Consider the following 23,824-nt stretch of genomic DNA (forward strand, 5'->3'; position numbering starts at 1 on the left):
TTTCCTGTGAATCAGCTGTTCACGTGGGAAGCCGGGGCGGCCTGAGAAGTAGGCAGCGGCTTCGCACTCAGGCCCAGGGAGGCGGAGGTGAGCTGGGGCAGGGGGGTGCGAGGAGGGCCGCCCGCGCCACAGCAGATAACCCCGGGCGGGGAGGGGGCACGTAGGGGAACCGCTCCTCGCCCCAGCTCACCTCCACCTCCCTGAGCCTGAGAGTGAAGCCACCACCTGCTTCTCAGCCCCCCTCCCCGGGCTTCCTGCCAAACAGCTGATTCGCGGGAAGCCGGGGGGAGGGGGCGGAGAAGCAGAGCGGGGCGGTGCATTCGGGGCGGAGGGGAGGTGAGCTGGGGCCGGGAGTGGAGTGCGGGAGCTGCCGGTGGGGCTCTGCACCCACCAAATTTTCCCCGTGGGTGCTCCAGCCCCGGAGTACCCACGGAATCGGCGCCTAAAGCGCCACTTTTGATGTGATCAGTGGGGGGAGTGGCCGCTCCACCTGCTCCCCCCCAGCTACACTCCCCCGCCCCTAGGAGCCAGAGGGACCTGCCGGATGCTTTCTGGGAGCTGCCCCAGGTAAGCACCGCCGGGACTCCCCACCTCGCCCCCTGGCAGGTCCCTCTGGCTCTTAGGGGTGGGGTGGGCACCCACTACGGTGGCCCACGAGACCCTCCTGCCTGCTTCTGGGGGCAGTCAGGGGACAGGGGATGGGGTGGATGGAGCAGGGGTGTCAAGGAACTCGGGGGTTGGATGGGACAGGAGTCCCGGGAGGTGGGGGTGGGCAACGACCCCCTCGTGGGGTGAGGAGGGATCCCGTTGTTAAGATTTTGGTAGCTCATCACTGAGTATAAGCTCATCGAAAGTCTATCGTTTCATCAAAGGAAAATGATAATGCACCAGCCTTTTTATTTCAAATGGAGTTTCCCATACACTTTACAATAAAATACGTTTATTAACTCCAGAAAGATAGATTTTAAGTGATTACAAGTGACGATGCATAAAGGTCAGGATTGGTTACAAAAGAAAATAAAACAGTAAAAGGCAAGCTCATACCTAACTTAACAAATAAAGTAAATTTAAAAGAAAAAGGTTTTGTCTCACCATATGCAACAGCAATCTGTACTAGCTGAAAAGCCTTCCAGCTAGGACCACCCCTCCCCCAGTTCAATTATGTTTTCTTTGTCCTCTGAGCATTGTAGCTGCCAAGACTAAAGGGCCGGGGGGGAGAGAGAGAGGTGAGTTGGAAGCCACTGTCTCTCATTCTTAAACCACTCTCCTTTCTTTGAGAGGAGCTCAGCTGGGGTGCAGGCAACACGCAGTCTCTTGTGGAGGCGAGGTTTGAACCGTCCCTGTAACGAAAAGTAAATGTCATGTTTATACCTTTCCCCCTGCTGGAGAATGGCTGCTTAAGCAGGTGGTAGCCCTTGAACCCCTGGCTGGGGCCAGTGTGTCTTTGTCTCTGAAAAACTGGTTTGTGGGTGTTACCCAGAATTCCAGCATATTTCAGTAACAGTCATACTTATAACTTCACATATTTCATAATGTGTGATAAGATAATGACATTCAGCAGATCATGACTTTTCAAAGGATATCTCACAAGACATACTTTGTACAAATTTATCATAGTCTTGTAAAAGTGGTGAACATAATGGTATAAACTGTCACACATGTGACTAGATATTTTAGTTAGTATGTCAGGGTCTCACTGTGAAAATCAGTATATGATAACTTGGGAATTTGCCAAATAGCTAGCTGGATCAATGCACATTCACTACTAAAAATGATGCAGAAAATGACCAATCTGTTCTAAAGAAAGACGTTTAAATAGAACAGAAAGAGCAGTAGTGGGACCCTTTGGAAAGTTTTTCATTCAGCCAGTCTCGGTAAAATCTGACAAGAGTGTAATTGGCATAAATATTTAGTCATGACCATAATAGGGCCATGATTCTGCAATCCTTACTGATGTGAAGTCGGTGGCTGACTGCTTGCACGATTAATAATCACTCACAGTAGTGAATGCAGCAGGATCAGCTCTAGGTTTCCAGTTTCCTCTGGTAGCAGTAAAAGCTATATAGCTCTCTTACTACCTGAGATATGCCAGGAACAGAAAACTGGCATTGGGTCTGTTTTGTGGGGGGTTTTTTTCCTTCAGCCTGGTGGTTTTTTTTTTTTTGGTCTTTCTTTCATTATACTATATCTCTCAGTTAGCCTCCAGTTAGCTTAAAAAAAAAGTGTTATATTTAAAGAGGATTCCTGCTGACTCAGTTGAAAGGAATGCAGAAACTACTTGTTTCAGTTTACAGTAAGTCTCTCCAAGTTACTGGTGAAATCATAGCAATAAGTGATAGTGTATAGATACTGCAGTATGCATGCCCAGTGACAGAAAGTAACTTTATAAACCAACACATAACCCTGTACACATTAGTGAGAACCATAGTATGATTTATTCCCTTAAAAGGGGGAAGTTCTTTCAATATTTGAGGTTGCAACCACCTTCCATTTTAGCTTATGCTATAACTTTTGATTGGAAAATCTATTTAGCCTGGAAATTGCCAGTTTTAGTTTGAAGGCTTTGAAGATGTGTAGAAGAAAATTGAGTCACCGGTCATTAAAAATAATACCCTTAAGGATAAATACTTACTCCAGTCTAAAGTTACTTTGTCTCCTCCTAACTCTAAAACAGCTTGTTATTACTCTCTCAAGCTTTCCATGTAGTTAAATCCCATTGGAAATTCATACCTTAACTATAAAAAAACAAAGTTGTAATTAAGCAATTAGTAATGATTTTTGTTTTGATCCTGCTTCCACACTGGTCAAAGGAAGGTTTCTGGCCTTCTCTTTGGAGAGAACAGGATGTGTGTACATGTGCCGCAGATGTGTGCGCAAGCGAGTACATGTTGTCCTCTCTTTGACTGCTTGCAGCTTAAATAGAGCATAAGGGTCTTAGTTAAGCCAACGGAGCTGTTCATTTAGCTCAGCGGTAGAGACCTGTATTTTTGAAGCTCTGTAGATATGTGTGATGAATTTTAATTGTAGAATACATGCAGTCATGGAAAATATTGACCTATTGAAACATCATAAGCTGAAAAAAATTGGGTACTGTACAAATCATGTAATGTTTACATTTTTCTGATCTTTTGTTTTCCTTTGGAAAAGTAAACCGTGTATATTTGGGACCAGTTCTACCCTTCATTTCTCCCACTTCCTCTTCAGAGACACAAGGCCTGATTTTCCACAGCCTTGCACTTGTGTAGTCACTTACACCTAAGTCAAGTGAGCATACACTGCTACCCAGTCAGAAGGGTAGCATTTTAAACCCGTTTTGCATTGACTTTGCATAGGTATAAATGGCTGCACAAGGAGCGAGGAAGTAGAGAATCAGGTACACAATATGAACTGATGTGTATTTAGGGATTTCTTAGGAAATGAAACTACATCATCTCTACTTTATATTTTAATTCATCCAGATTCTGCAATTAGAGCTTTTGTGCTTCCTTGGGGGCTTCTGTGAGATTGATTTGAGGGGCTGGGGAGAAAATAAGAGGGGAAGTGTGGAGATTAAATCCAGACCTGGTGCTAAAGGGGCAAATTTCTATTGGCTTAATTCCTCCTCCTTCCCTGCACTGCTCCATAGTTGATGACATTGTAAATTAATGTGGACTTTCTTAAGAAAGTTAGAAGTGGTCAAGTGTTCAGGACTTCAAACTATTTTTAAAGCAACAAGCACATCAAGGTTTAAAAAATAATTTTTTTAAAATAGTGAATCTGCTAAAGACTTTCCCTGGGGAAAATCTGAATATTTAAAAGCTTTATCACTATTCAGAACTGCCTTTGAAACTGTATTGTATAAACATTTTTAGTCCCATTGTATATCTTTTACTGGACAGAATAAGCATCCAAGTAAGTTTTCTCATGAGAACTTCTCCAGGACCATATAAGGAGAAAACTACAAATCTATTGTTCATGTAATTATGGAGTGTAACTGTATACTCTCTGACCATGCTCTAAGCAGCAGGGACAGTACTTTTTTTGCAGTGGTTGCAAGAGCTTGTGTGTCCTGATATACACAAACTATAGTCCTGATTGTTGTTTCTAGCTGCACAACTGAATAAAGACTGTACAGACCAGGATATTCTAAAGTGACTAGAGATATCAGGTGCCCCAGTTTTGGAGTGCCCATCTTAAAACACTTTAATGAGGCCATATTTTTCAGAGGAAGAACGGGACTTAACATTTTCAAAATATCAGATTCCTTTAAAATGTCACCAATCCCCCCCCCCGCCCGCCCCCAAAAAAACCCAACAACAAACCCTGAGGTTATTGAGATCACTAGTCACTTTAGAAGATCGTGGCAACAATGTGTCTGTTTAAAAAATAATAATGTATTTCTAGTCACTATGTGCTAGCCCTACAGTACTTGCTTAGTCTTTACTCATGAAAACATCTGTATAGCAATTCATTTCCTTACTCTAAGAGTTCATATTCTACCATGCTTTAGGTGTGGACTGTATTTTTCTGATGGTTGACAAGGTAGCCCACAGATAAGTGTTTGAGGACTAACTCCTTGTAGTTAGTTTAGGATAGGAAGAGAGAGGTGACTTAAAAGAAAAGAATTTTCACAAGAATTTTAAATTAGAAGAATGAGAAACATGTTTACTTTTTTTTATAATGGCTTCTATCATTGGAGAAGTATTGCTAATCTCAAAAAAGTATAGGTTTACACACTCCCCTCACTCAGCTGTTTATATCCATTCCAACTTGTACACAGTATTCTCAATCCTCATTCTTCTTTACCCAAGCTAGAATAAACTTCAAAGTTCTATCAGTCTCATGCTTTATAGGGCAGAAGATGATCACCAGGTGAGATCAGTTACTTTTCATAGAATCATAGAAGATCAGGGTTGGAAGGAACCTCAGGAGGTCATCTAGTCCAACCCCCTGCTCAAAGCAGGAGCAATCCCCAACTAAATCATCCCAGCCACGGCTTTGTCAAGCCTGCCCTTAAAAACCTCAAAGGAAAGAGATTCCACCACCTCCCTAGGTAACAGATTCCAGTGCTTCACCACCCTCCTAATGAAAAAGTTTTTCCTAATATCCAACATAAACCTCCCCCACTGCAACTTGAGACCATTATTCCTTGTTCTGTCATCTGCTACCACTGAGAACAGTCTGTATCCATCCTCTTTGGAACCCCCTTTCAGGTAGTTGAAAGCAGCTATCAAATCCTCCCTCATTTTATTTCATAGTATAGTATTTCAAAACTAGCTTCAATATTTGGGTTGGGGTTACACCTTTCCCTGAAGCAATCATCATAGGCTGCTGTTGGAGTCAGGGTATTGAACTACATGGACCATTGGTTTCTGCTAGTATAGTACTAGCCTGTAGTAAGTTCCTATTTAGCAGTTGTTCAGAACATACTTTAGGAGCCTTAATTTTGTTTATAAATATTTATTATATTTCAGGGAGTGTAATACTAAAGCTGTGTGTGAACCTTTCATAATGAAACCTAAAAGCCGGTAATGCTTGCTGGCTTTTGGGGTTCATTATTATCTCAGAGCTTGCTTGAAGTTCACCGAGGTTCAGCATACCAGCAGGTAAATTAGAGAGTGTATTATGATAGGCCTAAAACCGCAAATCAGTTGAAATTTGGGTGAAAACGGGAATTGCCTTAGGCCTAGATCTGTCAGTACCAGAGTTAAAAGGAGGGAACAGTGATAGCACAGGTGTCTCAGGTATCACTGTTTCAGGACAAGAGGATTCAGAGACTGCTGGGAGTTTAGAGAGGAGGTTTACTTTGCTGATCTACTAAAAATGCCAGGGAAAGGAGTGGAACGCTTCTAGACCTTCCTTCCCTGAAGGGGCTTTAGGAAGGGGGATGAAACCCAGGTCGGGTTGGAGAGATGCGGAGGCTGTGGGAATGAGAATCTAAGTTTCTTTAGTAACATACTTGGTAAAATTGTGTGATCCCAATTAATTTAGCCTTGATAAACCCAAAACCATGCCTGACAACCATCAGGCTGGATGGTTTGGCTGGAATATTCCTAAGTTGTTAACACCATTGTAAGAAGCTAATGACCCAGCCAATGTCCCAGGTATGGGAACTTCCCCATGGCAGGTATGAGCTCAACTTCTTGGCTCCCCTACCGTTCCTGAACAATAACTAGCACTGCTAGTTGGGTTGAGCTGCTGGTGGTTTTTCTGTACAGAAGGGGATGTTGCTATAGGGCAGCTCATCCTCAGGCCTCTACTGCCCCCCCATCCTCCAAGCTGGACTGGGGCCAGCAGATCTCCCCAGACTCACTTTAGTTTTTTTCTACAGTTGTGGTTGGATTTTAGGATTGTGGACAGACCTGGAGTACAGTAACACAATATGTTTGGTTTGTTTTTTAGCTTTTTAGCCCCTAGATTTTGTAAATGCAATAGAGGGTTTTAAAACAGGAACCTGAGAAGTGACTATTTTGCTTCACACTGTTTATTTCTTAATCAATAGGTTTTCTATATTTCATCAGAAAAAATAGTTTTCTCTGAATTTTCCTCACTAGATACACTGTGAGCTTGTCCTTTTAAATGTTGGTTATATATTTCATTTAGAAAAACAAACACACAAACAAAAACCCAAACAAACCCATCTCTCCTTGCACAGTCCATCTGCCTGAGGAGATCAACTGAAATCTGGTTTTTAGTGGGAGTTTCCATATTTCCCTGGATCCTAGAGCTCTATATAAAGTGCATTCTTCTATCTACCAGTAGCTCTGGTAATGCATTGGGACCTAAATGAGTGAGTCCATCTCATCCCAAGCTATGAGCTGACTACATCTATGGGATCTAGTTTGTTTCCATTATTTAACTTTAAAATAACTGTCTCAAGCTGTTAGAAGCAGTGAAATGTAGAATATATGGGTATCTGAGCAACCCTATAAATAGAGGATTGGGAGTGTAAGTTAGAAAGGGAAAAACTGTAGACTAAATTGCAGGGGTTAGAGCTATTTCCTACCTCTTAGGTCTAGTTAAACTGTGGACTAGATTCCCAAGGGACATGGTGAAAGTTGTTGCTATGTTTGATTCATGTAAAGCTGGACTAAACAAAGCACTCAGGAATAAAATATAAAGCAGGAAACAGTACTGTGTTGCCAGGGAAGGATGACCTAATGGAGCTTCTCCATCTCTGATCTCTATGAAAACTTACTGTAAGTGTACACTATGACTACTCCTATAGCACCAAATCCTGCAGTCCTGAGGCACACATGCTGATTTCAGTGTACATGTTGCCTGCGTAAGGATTGCTGGTTTGGCCTGTTGCTCCTCCAAATGTCTGGGGTAGCAAATTTTATCTCTTTAGTCCAGGAAAAAGCGGGTAGCTTCTTCCCCTCTTTCTCCTTCCCCTTCCCCCTGGTTTGCTACATTTTGCCATGAGTGGAGCAGAAATGTGTGCATGTGAGTGATGAGGCTTTACTTTGCAGAGCAGTGACAGCAGCTGAGCAGCAGAAGTTGCAGTTTGCCGTGATTCATGAGCAGAATTGTACACAGATAAAGTGCTGTATTTAGACTCACTAAAGGGCAGGGGTTCTCAGCCTTTCCAGACTCCTATATCCCTTTCATGAGTCTAAAGCCTGAGCCCTGCCACCTGAGGCTGAAGCATGTAACTTAGCTTTATGGGGCCCCTTGTGGTGTGGGACCCCAGGCAGTTGCCTTCCTTGCCACCCCCTGAGACCCCCCCCCCTTGAGGCGTGCAACCCCCAGGTTGAGAAACACTACTCTAGATGAGTTGATGTACCTCTGGAAGACCTCTGCGTACTGCCAGGGGTACATATACCCCTGGCTGAGAACCACTGCTATAGGGTGAGCTCAGAGGGGGAGGAGGCTTGTATCAGGCATGTCAGCAACACTCAAGAAATGCTGAAAGCCAGTAGTGTTGGAGCAGTGTGTAAGTTCCTTGCCTACAGCTTAATCCTGCAAGGTTCTGAGTACTTTCAATTCCCATTGAAGCCAGTGGGCCTGATTCTGTTCCCAGAGACTTCTGCCATGAAGCAGGGCTGAACTCAGTGGGATTGTGAAGTCACTTAGCACCTCACAAGGTTCAGGCTCTGACTGCAGCAGTGCTCTACTGTGTTGAAGGACATGAAGGCCTGGCCTCTTCCCAGCATCCTTTGTTCATTTTAACACCCTGTCAGCCCTGAATGCCACATGGAGGTGAGAGAGCCTGTGTCTGTGGATCTCAGTGGCACTTGCCCCCATAAAAGGAGGAATTGCCACATCCACAGCATAATTCCTTTCCCCCACAGAAGCTGCTGTGTGGTTTGAATGGGGGCAGATAGACTGGGAGCCTGAATGGCTCTGCCAAATTCATACCCCTCTCCTTTATGAAAGACTGTCCAGTAACTTAAGCTTTTCCCTCTGTGCTCTGGAACTGGGGGTAAGAGAATCTGTGCTTATGCTTTTGCAGTTCCAGTGGCCTTGAACCCTTGCAAGGATAGCACAGAGGGTCAGTGACTGCTCACTTAGGCCCCAAACCAGCACTGGCATCTGAGAGCACAGACCCTGCACCCATACAGAGTCCCACTGATTTCACTGAGACTTCATACAGGCAAGGAAATATGCTGGCACAGGACCAAGGCCCTAACCCAAAAGCTGGAATAGTGGCTATGGGAAAGGTTGTGCTGTGGGCCTGAGTCCTGCCAACTGGACTTGAAGAGGGTGGAGGGTGAACTCCAAACCCTCCACAGCCCAGGATACCTCCATGAAGCTCATTACTCAAGCTGAATTCAGTTCCTAGAATTTCACCCAGAGTGAAACACAGATGTTGCAGACAGTGTCACAACTCTGTCAGGAACATATGTACAAGAGGAATGAGGTGTGATCATTTCCTTTAATGACCTATGTGACAGGTTCAGTCACAGAGACCCCCTTGGGACTGTCACCTGACATGCTGCAATTACCCCTGAACCCATTTTTCCTGCCATCTTGGGACTTCAGAACGCTGCCTTGTTGAGCCAGACATACTAGTCTGCTGCAACACAGATTCAGGGTCTGGTCCACACCCCCAGAGCTGCAGACTTAATTGAAAAGAAGCTTAGCAGGTCACTTAGCTCCAGCACCCAGACACCCAGCTCCCAGTGGGATCCAAACAAATCCATTTTACTCTGTATAAAAGTTATAAAGGGTAAACTCATAAATTGTCCACTCTATTACATTGATAAAGAGAGATGCGTAGCTGTTTGCTCCCCCAGATATTAATCAGTTACTCTGGGTTTACTAATAAACAAAAATGATTTTATTAAGTATAAAAAGTAGGATTTAAGTGGTTTCAAGTAAGAACAAACAGAACAAAGTAAGTCACCAAGCAAAATAAAGCAAAACCATGCAAGTCTAAGCCTAATACATAAGAAACTGATTACAGAGATGTTCCAATAAGCTTCTGTCACAGACGAGACTCCTTCCTAGTCTGGGCCCAATCCTTTCCCCTGGTACAGTCCTTATTAGTTCCAGAAGACATCTTATGTGTTAAGCAGAGGCTTTCTCATGACTGGCAGCCTATTCTGTTTTGCTCCATCCCTTTTTATAGCTTTGGCAAAAGGCAGGAATATTTTGTCTCTGAGTCCCTACCCCTCCTTCTAAATGGAAAAGTACCAGGTTTAAGATGGATTTCAGTATCAGGTGACATGATCACATGTCCTGTGAAACCCTAGCCTCCATTCTTCCTGGACTGACCCACATGTACACAGGAAGGTTTGCAAGTAAACAGAGCCATTTATAACCAATTGTCCTAGTCAATGGGAGCCATCAAGATTCTAAACCACCATTAATGGCCTGCACTTTGCATAATTACAATAAGACCTCAGAGTTATACTGCATACTTCTAGCCACAGATACAAGAATGATACATGCATACAAATTGGATGAACACACTCAGTATATTATAAGCTTTGTAATGATACCTTACAAGAGACCTTTTGCATAAAGCATATTCCAGTTACATCATATTCACATACATAAGCATATTTTCATAAAGCATATGGAGTGCAATGTCACAACCTACATTAACAGCAGTTACTGAATCAGGGAATAACATTGGGGTGACCATCCGTCCCGAATTTGGCGGGAGTGTCCTGTAATGCAGAAATCCTGGGCTGAATGACTCTGAGACAGTATTTGTCCCAGATTCTCTGGGGCAGCACTGCGTGCCTGCCCGAGGTTCAGGGGCAGTGCTAGTCTCTTCCCGGTGTGTGTGGCGGCAGGCTGAGGTGGGCCTTAGCCTCCTCTCACCTTGAGGCCCCACCCCCTGGCCAGGCCAGAATCTGGAGCCTGGCCGTGGTAAGAGCTGCCCAGGGAGTCCGGGCCAATGTGGAGAGCCCTGGACCCTCCACCCATTCTGGGCGGTGCACCCTGGAGCACCCTGGAACACGGGCTGGGGGCTGCTCTTGCAGCCCAGGGTGGAGTGTCCAGAAAGAGGGGGGAGGAAGAGGAGGAGCAAGGGGGTTGGGGCACACTTCCAGCACCAATGACTCCCCACTTCTACACAGGTTCTGGCAGTCCTGTGGGTGTCTCCAAATTGGCTGGAGCCCCATTAATCCACCATTGGTTGCAGGCCCATAATCTTCCATTCTACTGGAACTGAAGACTGCAGATCTCCCTGGTTTCCTCCCAGCGAGCCTGCCTGGCTTCTACACAGCCCACCTGGCTGGGAGCTGGAAGTCCTGTGAGTCCTGACTCCCATGCTTGCAGCTCCCCAGTAGCTTAGACTCCCAGGGCATCCAGGTTTCATGTTTTCATTCCACTCCGCTATTTCTTAATTGTCAGTGTTGCGGTCCAGCTAGACTCATGTGGTGGTGAGCAGTCTCCATTCCACCAGAACTGGCTTTATCTGTACGTTAACTCGTTGTCCCACATGACTTGCTGTGTATATATTTTTCTGGGACGATATCCCCCTCCCCCCCCGGTTCAGTAAAACTGTTGCAGGCATTGTAAGAGAGGGTTGGTGTGTCTGTCTGTGTAAAGTAAAAAGATGGAGCTTGTTTGAGGTTCAAGTTTGTTAGAAAAAATATCACAGGTCTTGTAAGTTTTAACTCTCTGCCTAATATAATATATACGGCAAGAATGAGAGCTGTCTTGCAGTGAACAATGCCCTTACAGCTGTAAACTGATAGATGGGCAAAGGGGATTATAAAGGTTATCTGAGGCATGTCCAATGCAGAGGGATCATGTTGGTTGGCCTTTAGTCTTTCTATTCCTTAGAATTGCATTTAATACATCATAGAAACAGCATGTTGTTCTAGTCCTAAGAAGCTGGAATATGCTTGTGTTTATAGTTGTCTGCTCCCTACGTGGAGAATTTTTCTTTCTTTCTTCGCCAATTAACAGTTTTCTACTTACTAATTCATGAATGTTGAAAGCGTAGAGTACCGGATGGCTCTGATTATCTTCCTCTGTAGAAGTGTTTGAGAGAATTCTCTCAATTGCTTTTATTGGATTCTTTGCCACTTGCATTTCTTTACTCCTATATCCTAAATGCCCCTTCCTCCAGATACCAAGGAGCTGGTTTATTTTCACCTTTCTCAATATTCTAGATCAAAGTGCTGCATTAATCTACTGATTAGTAAGAGTGTATTGTTGGGGTTGTATTCATCTCCCCTTCCCTCCTTCAATGTCAGTCTGCCTAACCTCTACTCTTTACCTCATCTCCCCACAGCCCTGGTACCGGACACTTTTCTAATGTGCTGAAGCTTGTACTCCTAAAGCCACAACCACATTTCAGCAATTTGTTTATGACAGTAGAAAATGAAATAATTGTATTTCTAGTTGTATTCTTCTTCTTCTTAAACACACAGATTGTTTGTGCTGCAAGAAAAAGCATGCTGAGAATTCACTGGTCAGCAGCAAATACTCTTGTATTATGCTCCTTTATACATGTAAAAACATGAATCTCCTCCCTCAGCACCACCCACTCCACTCAACCCCTTTTCCTATAGTCCTTACTGACTCGTTGACCTCTGGCAGCACCAGACTGAAGATTTTGTGAGGTGGCTAGGGGAGACTTGGTACAGTCCTTAAAGAACAAAATCACTGTTCATAGAAAATAGGTAGAAGAGTGGATTATTTCACAGGCTAGTTTAAAGCAGCCAACATTTCCAGTGATGAATGGTACAGAAAATTTGAGTAATTACCAAGTGACTATGCTGTCATAAATTTCGAGGGTCACTTTCACTAATAGTTGTGGAACAGGCTGTCTAGACAGTCATAAAACCTGTCACCATCACATAGCAGAGGCAAATATCTGTAATATAAAGGCTTATAAACATTCTGCTTCTTCAGAAATTGTCATAGTTTACCCTCTTGTTGTGTTTTGCCTTGAGTGAGCTAAACAACAAATAGAGGTTTTGGAGTCACTAACTAGTTGGCTTGGGATGTAAGAATTCCTTGTGTGGACAAAAATGTTACGTCAATGTGTACCGTGCATAGAATAGCCTCCCAAACTTTTGGTGTTTCTCAGAGCATGAATAAAAGGCGGTTATACCACATACCATGGTGTACAGCTCTTAATTTACTAATAAGAACATTTTTATGCTATCCCATGGATTTTTGTGGGTCATCCATACTTTGAATAACATAAGCTCTTTGGGGCAGGTCTATCTCTGTGTTTGTACTGTACCTACTACAATGGGGCCTGATCCTGATGGGCTGTTAGTATAATACAAATAGAAATGTAATCAATCTCTGTTTTGCTGCAATTGCTGTGTTATGCCCCAGTTCTGCATGGTGCCGACATGGAGGTCAGTGCAAGATCAGGGTTTTAATTACCATACTGTATGCAATGGCAGCTCTATCATGGGAGATTATGGGTATACTGTGGGAGATGGGGAAGTGGAGGAATGCAACCAATTATCTAGCATATGCATTAACTCTATATTACTATTTACAATTCTGTCTGGAGTTCCCTGATGACTCTTTCTGAATCTGTTTTTCTCATTTGGTGTATGAGCTTGAAGTGAAGCTACACAACAGAATAGTAGTAGTGAGTATCTCTGTGATGTTGGAATTTAAAGGATAGATGCAGCATGGGGAATTCATGTTTAATAGCTGCTTCAGCTGAGAGATGACAGTGCTCAGAATGACCCATTTCTTTTCTGCACATCAGTATCAGATCACTGGTTTAGCAGGAGGGAAGAGAAAAATACTGCATAAATGAATCTATAGCTGAATTCCTGCTGATTTCTTCAGGTGTAAAGGAATAACTAGAGGAAAGAGGAGTCCAGTCTCAGTATATTCATTTCTTCGGGTAGTGTGGAGTGTGTACATATACACTATATAAAAAAGACTTTATGGCTTAATGAAAAATTTCTCCTGTGAGGATTTTTTATTTGGCTTTTTTTCAGTGACGAACACCACGCAAAAAGGGAAGGAATACAAAATTTAGAAGAATTACATGAGAGAGTCATGTATAAACTCCAGAGTAAATGCCACGCACCCACATCAATGGGTGGGGGAAAATGATGGAGCCATGGTGAAAGGGGGACAGTCCCAGTGGCAAGGGAGGAAGACTCTCATCAGTGGACAATACGTAGCTCCTCCCCCTGGGAGTCCTTGGCACCCGTTGGCCAGCTGGGGGAGAAGGGCGCTGACTGGTCAACATTCCGTAGCTCCCAGGATTTAGCTCAGTGCAGGGGCCATGTGGAGCCGTTTTTGGCTCCGTTCCAGCAGCCCCACCCTGCCCACCTGAACTAGGAATGGAAACCGGCCTGACAAGATGCTGTGGGTCTAGCTGATTGCCTGTTCAGAGGGTCAGAAAAGAATTTTTTCTCCCATGGGCCAATTGATGGAGGACCAGGGAGTTTTTTGCCTTTCTCGCAGCACCTGCAAGCCACAGTGGGTTAAGTGGGAACACGCTTACTACCTAACTGGGGTGATGGTGTTTATTTGTCGCTGGTTTCTGGCACAGTTAAGGGAATAAAATGAATGATTCCCAGAGGTAAAAGACCTGGGATTTTGGTGATGGGCCTTGGGCTCATATGATAGGATGAGACCTTGTAGCCTTTGTGGGCCAACGTCCCCATCCTACTGCAGCCTCTGTCCCCCTTGTGGGGGGAGGGTGTTAGGACTCAGATAGAGCTGAGTCCTGAGGGATAGGCTGAGGAGAGCCTACCCTGCATTATGGATTATACAGTAAGGATCCCTGGAACCAATTAAATGCCTGGTATAAGAGAGGATGGGTGAGTAGCGTGCCCCCCCCATGTTAAAATTTAATAAAAATTGTGTCCTGCTGCACATGCATGTGTCTTTCTTCCTTTTGCTGCTGTATCCACATCAAAGGATGTAGGGTGTCCCTTGCAGGAACTCAGTTCAACTGGTCCTATCTCTGGGGTGCAGCTTGGCCGGGATTGGATTGAGCACTCATCCATACCCAGTGTTTGTAATAAAATAAATTTTAAAAGGATTTTATTCAGACACCCTTGTCAGCCTCAGCTGACCGAATCTTAAAATGTTCTTCTGTAACTGATCATTCTGCAAGATCAGCCAGCTCCATTTCACTGTTGTTTAAAGCTGCACTCTTGTCAGTAAGTCCTTCAGAAAGCAGGTGGCTCCCTGCTGCTTTCTTCCATGCTCATGTTCCCAGACATGTCAGCCTGAATCATATGTAAATGGCCAGCCCACGAAATAACACAACAATATCAGCAACAGCAAAAGGCTTTGGGAAACAATGAATAAGGACTGATGCCATGAACTAATCTCAAGAGACCAAAAAAACAACCATCCAAAGTCCTCATTTGTGAGCATATTACGATAGCATAATGAATTGCTAGGGGAGTTCAAGTCAGTGTTGATTGCTGATGTGCTTTGCTGCTTGTTTACTCTAGGGAAATTGATGGCTTTCATCCTGAACACTGGCTTGTGGTGCTTGTGATGCTGATGATATTTCAGACATAGCGTACTTTGCTTGGCCATGTGGATGATTAATGGAATAGCATTTATAGGCTCCTCATAAAGGAATCATATGGGGATAAACGTAGATACATATCAGTTACATCAAGCTCCATTTTATCAAAGCTCAGTGTGGCGTCTTTTGCAGGAGCCTGTAGCAAATGGAAGGCAATTAGTATTTCAGTTCCATTAGCCATCCTCCAGATATACATTAGGATCTGCATGGAAAAAATCTCAGTACTGCCCTGTACATTCAAATGTTCATCAAGGAGCCACAGGATATAAAGTGTAGGATATTTCTAAGCCATAATTTCAGATGGGCTTCTAGCTCCTCTGTTTAAAGTACTGTGGAAGTATAACATTGTATAAGTATAACGTATAAGGGGACATGCTGGATACATTGTATATGAGAGGGCATGCCAAAACATGTTACAAAGTATCTGAGGGAGCACACGTAGGGACAGTTAGCTTTTGAATGGAGAAGCAATTAAGATAGAGCCAGCACGTCTAAGAAGCAGGCATCAGAATGGAAGGTGTGAAGGGCAATTAGTTAAGTTAACTGGAAGCTGTTAAAGGAGATTGTTAAGGGTGGCAGGTAATTGAAGATCCGTGACTGGTCTCAGGGATCTCGAAGGGTGGTGACTAAAATCTTTTTCTTCTTTTGTCTGTAACTTCTCTGTAATTTGTTCTCCAAAAAACTGTATAAATTAAGAGACACAAGCCCCACTCGGGGGGCTCACTTCTAAATGTATTAGCAGAGCAGCTTTGCTAATAAAACAGAGTGGTCTGATAAATTGTGAGTCTGAGTCAAACTTTGACAGTACAGATGAGGAACCACAGGCCCCAAGAAGGGGTTGGAAAGCCAGGATATTGTACCCTGAAATAGATATGTTGTGTTAGAAATATGGAGCCAGTACTCCTTACTGTGTGTATGGGTTATATGGGAAGTGACTATCAGGATGCTTTCACTCATTAGCTGAAAGCGACATCTCCATTCCTCCACTTCACAAATGTTTCCAATTCATTTTTTCCCAGTAGTGCGTGTGTAGAAATGTCTTATTTGCAGTTGAATTGGGAGAAACAGGCCTTTTCACAAAAATATTTTAGTTGTACCATTCTCTGTCTCAGTAACTGACCAGATTGTGATTCACCCTAAAAGGGTGTGAAAGGGAGAAGAGTGGGACGAATTTTCCTATCCTGTACCCTGTGTAAAGGCAATCTCCTATTTCGCTTCTTGCATTTCCTGGACACAGGGATTTTGCAAGTCTAGCACTGCTAGACTCTCCAAAAGAGATGCTGCTTCACCAGCTGCAAGAGATGAGCTGGCATGGCTGGGGACACTGCATGCTACTCCCTCCCAGTGAAGTTCTGGTGGAACTGCTACGGGGGGCCTGCCTTTCCCCAGAGATCATGGGAGATGTCAGGAAAAAATGCCTCTGGGAACTCTCAATAGCATCCTCACTCTACATCCCACTGTGTGGTTTGTGGCTTAAGCTATGGTACATATCAGTATTGATAACAGAGGACACTAAGGTTTTCATTCATGGTGAAAAAGATTTCACAGTTGCTGTGCTAAGGCTTCTATCACATCTCTGCATATAAGCTTTTATAACCCTCTCTTCCCCCACAATGCAGGAAAAGTTTCATAAAAATGTTAATACTTAGACTGTTTGTTTTTGTATCATGTTGATCATGTAAAGATATATCCACCCATTTAGCCTCTCTTCAAAGGTAATTATATTTAGTAGCTAGCCATTGGAGTCTCTGTTCTGCATGCAGAATGTTTGTTGTTGTTTTAATAAATACCCACATTTGGTGAAGTCCATGCTTCTGTTTACCCCTAAAACTCCCTTGTCTTCAGGTATTCACCATCTCTTTGTTCACATCCCTTTATAAAGTATGTTTCTCCACATTTGCTTGTCAACATTAATCTACCAACAAAAGAAATATCATTAGAGAAACAAGTGTTTTATAATTATCCCACGGTGATGTAAAACATTATTCTTAAATCCATCTTGTAACTATCTGTCATACTGTGGACCTGATCTCTTCTGTCTTATGCTGGTATCAATCAGGAGTGACTCAGTTTAAATATTTGGAATTACCCTAGTGTAAAACTGTTGTAAAAGAAGAATCAGCCCAATATGTTAATATTGTATTTTTCTGAAAACAAAAATATGTATATGGATCCAGGATAGTGTCTTATTTTGTCTTGTTCATTGGTGAACACACTGGTGCTTAACAAATAACAAGTGATAATAATAAATTTACCCTTTGAGATGCTAGTAAATAGCCATGGGTTTTTTTGGTGGTTTGTGTGTGTTTTTGCACACACCAGTAATCCCAATGAGGCCATTTCAACTACTGGTGTGTATGAAGCAAATATTATTTGGCCCCTGATGTATGCTTTTTATGTGCTTTTTTTTACATAAAGATCCCTCTCTGCATACATTACTTTCTAATAACGCAGACAGAAATTATGATGATCCATTCCAAAGCCTAGTGTCTTGGTAATCGTTTATCATGGCATGTGGAACATTATTTACACAATTCATAATCAGCACTGATACTTGTGTATAATTCCCCACATATCACAGTGGGAAAAATTGCCCTTAGGGCCAGATTTTCAAAAGCTAGCGTTCCTTTTGCAAATGCAACCATTGGTATACATCAAGTAGCTACCACAGTTACATGCAAAATACAGATGTGCTAAACTCTCGAAGGCAATTCAGAGTGGTAGCCAAGAAAGCAGAAACAGAGGGTGTAGGAAACTGGAGAAGGAAAAAAATTCAGAAGGAGGGTTCCAAATCTTTCTATACCTCTTTCAACTTGTCCTTTCCTCCCACTCCTCCCTTCTGGACCTGTCTGTCATTGAATCATTCTCTCCCTCCCTTTCTCACGGAGGTGTTATATAGATTCCAAGGCCAGAAGGGACCACTGTGGTCATTTAGTCTGATCTCCTGTATAACACAGGACATAGAACTTCCCCAAAATAATTCCTGGATCTGATCTCTTAGAAAAATATCCAATCTTGATTTTAAATTACCCTCCCTGTCAAAAATGTACACTTTATTTCCAGTCTCAATTTGTCTAGCTTCAACTTCCAGTGATTGGATCATGTTATACCTTTCCCTTCTAGATCAAAGAGCCCATTATCAAATATAAGTTCCCCGTGTAAGTTTTTATAGATGGTAATCCATAACCTTCTTTTTGTTAAACTAGATTGAGCTCCTTGAGTCATCAGTATACGGCAGGGTTTCTAATCCTTTAATCATTCTTATGGTTCTTCTCTGAACCCTCTCCAATTTATCAACATCCTTCTTGAGTAGTGGGCACCGGTATTCCAACAGCAGTCACACGAGTGCCAAATACAGAGGTAAAATAACCTTTCTACTCCTACTTGAGATTTCCCTGTTTATGCATCCCAGGGTCTTATTAACTCTTTTGGCCACAGCATCTCACTGGGAGCTCTTGGTCAGTTGATTATCCAACCTGACCCTCAGATCTTTTTCAGTGTCACTGCTTCCTAGGCTAGAGTTCCCCATCCCTTAAATATGGCCTAGATTCTTTGCTCTTAGGTGTGTACATTTACATTTAGCTGTATTCAAATATGTCTTGTTCGCTTGTGCCCAGTTTACCAGTTAATCCAGATTGTTCTATATCAGTGACCTGTCTTCTCCATTATTTACCACTCCCCCAATTTTTATGTTATCTGCAAACTCTCCTTTAGGTTTCCGGTCACAATTCCCCAATTTGGGGTTTCTCACCTTTCCCTGAGTGTTCTGCTTTTTGGGTACATCCTTTTTCCACCTCCCTTCCATTGCCCCTCTCACCCTTTCTTCACAGGACCCATCTTCTGTGTCCTTGAAAGACCCCCTAAGCTTATTTCTACAGCTTAGGTTAAAAACTCCCCAGGCACAAATTCTCCACTGTACCTTGGGTTTAAGTAATGCTGCCACCGCCAAGCGATTTAACAAAGAATCAGGGAAAAGGACCACTTGGAGTTCCTCTTCCCCCAGCAATCCCCCCAAGCCCTTACACCCCCTTTCCTGGGGAGGCTTGAGAATAATATCCTAACCAATTGGTTACAAAATGATCAAAGACCCAAACCCCTGGGTCTTGGAACAATGGAAAAATCAGTCAGGTTCTTAAAGAAGGATTTTATTTTAAAAAAAAGAAAGGTAAAAATCATCTCTGTAAAATCAGGATGGAAAATACTTTACAGGGTATTGAGATTCAAACACAGAGGATTCTCCTCTGGGCAAAACCTTAAAGTTACAGAAAACAGGAATAAAACTCTCTCTTAGCACAGGGAAAATTCACAAGCAAAACAAAAGATAAACTAATCTGCCTTGCCTGGCTTACCTATACTGGTTGCAATATTGGAGACTTGGATTAGGATGGGTTGGAGAAGATGGATTTCTGTCTGGCCCCTCTCAGTCCCAAGAGAGAACCCCCACACAAACAAGGAGCACAACACAAAACCTTCCCCGCCCCCTCCTCAAGATTTGAAAGTATCTTCTTTCCCCATTGGTCCTGTTGGTCAGGTGCCAACCAGGCTCTTTGAGCTTCTTAACCCCTTACAGGTAAGGAGGAATTCTAGGCTACCCTTAGCTGTATGTTTATGACAGCATGCTACCAACTTCTTCTGTTTAAAATAGTTCACACCACCCTTAGTCCCAGTTAGAGGGTCTGGTGGTTTCTGCCCCATACTCCTTTGCATCCTGTGCCCACAGGGATGGAGCGGGGATCTTGCATTCTTCCCATACGTGCACTCCTCAAGGGTGTGGGGATCCATTGGTCTTGCACTCTTCCCTCGCTCAGGCTTATGCACAACTATTTTGCCCACCCCTCCTACCCTACGCACAGCTTTATGTCGTCTCATTCTGTTCCTCACCACCCTGCTCTCCACATACTCACATTCTCTTGCTCACTCAAATTTTGGGCACAGGTCCTATGGAAGGACAGGCTGCTGCCATACCATTTCTGGGCCAGGGAGGAGGTGCTTCTGCACTAAAACAATATCCCTTTTCAAGCTAAATGCAGTACCTGTGCTACAGGTCAAGGTTCTCCTCCTAGTGATCCGATCTGTATCGATTATTCTCAATTTTGCATACACCCTATCACCATGGATCTGTCCAGTTTTATAAAGAGGACCGCACAAGATTCTGACTGAAGCCCGGCAGCACAACTCCTTCATTAGTTGGAGGGGACCTTAAGAGTAAGTGAGATATTCTTTTCTCCCCCCTCACTCTCCCCCGAGCAGCCAGGAGCTGAACTTCTCAAGAAAGTGAGAGACTAGAACTGATCAGAAAGTGTCACTAATGCAAAGCAGAGGGGAACAACAAGCTGGTCCTAAGACGTAGGGTCCATCTTTCTGCTCTAAACTATAACTTATTACCATGTGGTTTTGGATTTTCATCTCTTCAGGCAGTGCTAGGTGGAGTAGACCACTTCCAAAGTTATGTTCAGCCCTACTTGCTACTTCCCCGTGGTATTGTGTTACCTCTTGGCCAGCTCGAGCTTGTCTCCCTTTCCTTGCATTTCCCACTACTGTTGCTTACAGATGAACAAGGGCTGTATTACTTTCAGGTGCATGTTATTAACAGTTACAGTAGTATCACACAGCATCTTCATGTTGTATAATAGCCATTTCTGTATTCAGTTTAGTGCATGGGCAGGACTAGGAGGTCTTCCACATTTTGACTTGTGCATTTGCGTTTCAAGTGTGATTAGTGTTTGTATTAAGATTGTGCATAGAGGCCCCAACTGAGACTGGGACCCCATCATGCTAGGACACCACCTGCCTCCAAGAGTTTACAATCTAAATAAACAAAATAGGTGAGACCAAAAGCACATATATATTCACCCCTACAGGCTATTGTAATAATCTTTGTACAAAATATGTCTTGTGAGCTATCATTTGAAAACTAATAACTCACTGATCAATAATATCATAGTGAAACATATGTAGCAACATTATATGTAAAGCTATGAAATCCCCTTGCATTATGTTCTTAGCACATGTTCCACAGTACACAGCCCAGCCCAGGCAGAAATATCCTAAATGAAGAAATGTGTGTTCACTTCAATTTACACAGAAGTAGTAAACAGGGCCCTTGAGACAATCAGGAGAAGAGAAGGCAGGAGACAAAGCAAATTTGCATTTCAGCAAAAACAGGTGAGAGGAAAGAACATGGAGCCTCCTTTATCACCAGACTCCATGTCGCCTTCTTTACCGTTTGAATAAACTTTGCTTTGAGGGCAGCTAACCTTTAAAAGAATCCACTTGAAAAGTTAACTGGACTATAAAAGAAAGGGGCAGAAAACCCCAAGCAATTCTCTCTCTCTCTCCCCTTCTTTCACCCTTTTATCTAAGACGAAAAAAACAGCCCTTTGACTTTGTGGGAGAGATCCTGACCTGAGAATTTGATCAGCCATGTTGGTGGGAACACGTGGTAAGGATTTTACCTTGAACCAAGTCTAGCTTGTTAAATTTTCGCTACTAAAAATAATTTTATCCTTATTTCTCTTGTAACCATTTCTGACTTTAATACCTGACCCTTGAATGCACTCAAAACCCTATCTTCTTTTGTTTGTTTTATTTTTTAATCTGAACCAATCCACTGTTGTGTTTAAACTTGAATTGTTTGATAAAGCAGCAGACTGTTGAATATTGACCCTTTACAGGGGCAATGGACCTGTAATATCTGATCTGTCCAGGAAAGGGATGGACAGTGCAGAACGTGTTTGGGGGAAAATTCGGGACTGGGAGTTTTTTCGGGTCATCCTGCAAGTAGTAAGCAAGGCAGGTGGAAGTCAGAGTGTGGTTGGTATCTTGCTGACAGGCTGCTGGGGTCAGAGCTGCAGCTGTACACACACACACTCAGGGTGTGACCTGTAGGCTGTTGGCTGTCTGTGAGCAGCCCAGGTTGGGACCTACAACAGCAAAGCATTGTGAGACGCCCAAGGTTGCGGGACAGGCAGTGACATAATCTCTTACTGGTCTGGATTGCATCCCAGAATGTGACAATCGCCTAAAAGTGGGGAGACAAATGGAGGCATGGAGAGGTGAAGTGACTGGCATAAGGTCACACAACAGGATGGTGGTCACAATCTACTGAGTCACATCTCCTGAGTCCTAGGCGAGAGCTCCATTCACTGGACCACATTGCCTCTCCAGCTATTGACTTCATCCAAACGTAGATGTGTTTCCTGAATAAGATGGTGTTTGGGGGTGGGGGGAAAGGCATTGTTATCCTGGATGGACATGTGAAAAGTTTTCAAATAATAATTTTGATATTTTAAAATATTTTTGTAAAATATATTTGTTTGCAGAGGACCTTTTATCCTAGCATGACTTCATGTTAGCTATAGGGAATCATTGCATTAAGCTGGAAAGCAGATTAACTTCCTGAACATCTAAAAATATAAATTGTAGAATATCTTGTACATTCAGAAGCGTATGAGTAGGTTTTAAATAGTTTTGCTGTTTATAGCACACAAGGGATTTGGTTTAGGAGTGCATTAATTATAATCTAAAGTAGTTTAATAGCTAAAATAATCCCAGTTCAATAGCCAGGGACCAAGAGGCCATGGATAGCTTTTATTTGGATTCCCACATTTTGTGTGTCCTTAGTTAGAGTTCAGAATGTGTTGTCTACCAGCTGATAGCTAGACACTAGAGTGGATTTACCTATTTAGTAGAGTTCCTCCCTCCTCTCCTATCCCATGACTGGAGCTCATGCTGTGTGTGCACATTACTGCAGTGGAGAAGCAAACCCAGAGACCTGTTCTTACTGAACTAACTGAACGCCGTTCTAAATCTGGAGTAACTCTATTGAAGCTTAGAGCGTAACACTGGAGTTATCCCCTATAGTTCAGAGCAGAATTTGACTGAATGGAGGTTTTGCCATTGACTTTAATGGCACCAGGATTGGGCTCCAAGGCAATCATAATCTATAAGCAGCAATTCTGCCAAGTGCCCCAAAAGGAAGCCTTGCCTCTGAGCAAGCCAGTAGGAACAAAGTTGAGCTTGTGTCAGCTGGAAATTGTTCTTAGAGCACAAAAATAAATGAAAGTTGTCCTGATAAAATCCTCCTGTGTAGTGAAGCTGCCGTGCTTTTAGATTTATGATTAGGGAGTATCATCCTCCTTTTCAGGCCTCATTTGAAGGCTATTTAATTTTATTGAACAAAAATAAATCTTTTCTGTCAAGTACTATCTCTATGAAATGCTGCCACTTTCCTCCTTAAAGTGGTCAACATGCAACAGATTTTCTTTTTACACAAACATGGAGCAAGCCATTAAAGGCAGTAGTAGAGGGAAGTAGCCTAAAGTAGCTAGATTTGGGAGATGGGAGGAGTCTGAAAGCTCAGCCATGGACTGATGAGAAGGGTGGGAGAGGAGGGTGCTTCTTCTTGGAATGTTATAAGTGGTTGGAATACATGAAGCAAGATGGTCAGTTTTGAATCCAGGCTATTCTGTAGTTTTGTAGCCTGTCAGCCTCTTTGCCTACTAATGGATATTATCATTTCTCTTCCAAACTTTAAGCTACAGAAGCCAAATTCCAGCTTCATGTAAGTGGATGCCATTCACTTATACCCGTTGAGTTTAGCCCTAAAATAGAAAATTCAGATAGAGAAACAGAACTAATGACTTTGACACCTGCTGTAAACATATAAGAAAAAGCTATTCCTTTTCCTTTGGATGGCTGAAGACTGTTGAAATTTGAAACAGTGGTAATTGTTTCATTTCTGGGTCCTAGGTTTAAAAGCAATTGCCTGTGAAATGACATTCAAAAATGTATAAAGCTGTAAAGTTTTTATCAAACTTGCAAAATAAATTCAGTACTCAAGTGAGGCAGCTATTAGGCTGCCTTTAATCAAGCACTTCTGTGTATGTGACAGGCAAGGATTAG

At 43.0% G+C, this 23,824-nt stretch overlaps 1 protein-coding gene across 10 annotated transcripts in view; it reads left to right on the plus strand.

The window, feature by feature from the left end:
- The window catches only part of MTCL1 (microtubule crosslinking factor 1), a 175,179-nt gene that overhangs the window by 71,228 nt on the left and 80,127 nt on the right, over positions 1-23,824 (plus strand). The gene's annotated exons all lie outside the window — the stretch shown is intronic.

The sequence above is a fragment of the Chelonia mydas genome, chromosome 2 (genome assembly GCF_015237465.2).
Source record: "Chelonia mydas isolate rCheMyd1 chromosome 2, rCheMyd1.pri.v2, whole genome shotgun sequence".
Classification (NCBI taxonomy): Eukaryota; Metazoa; Chordata; order Testudines; family Cheloniidae; genus Chelonia; species Chelonia mydas.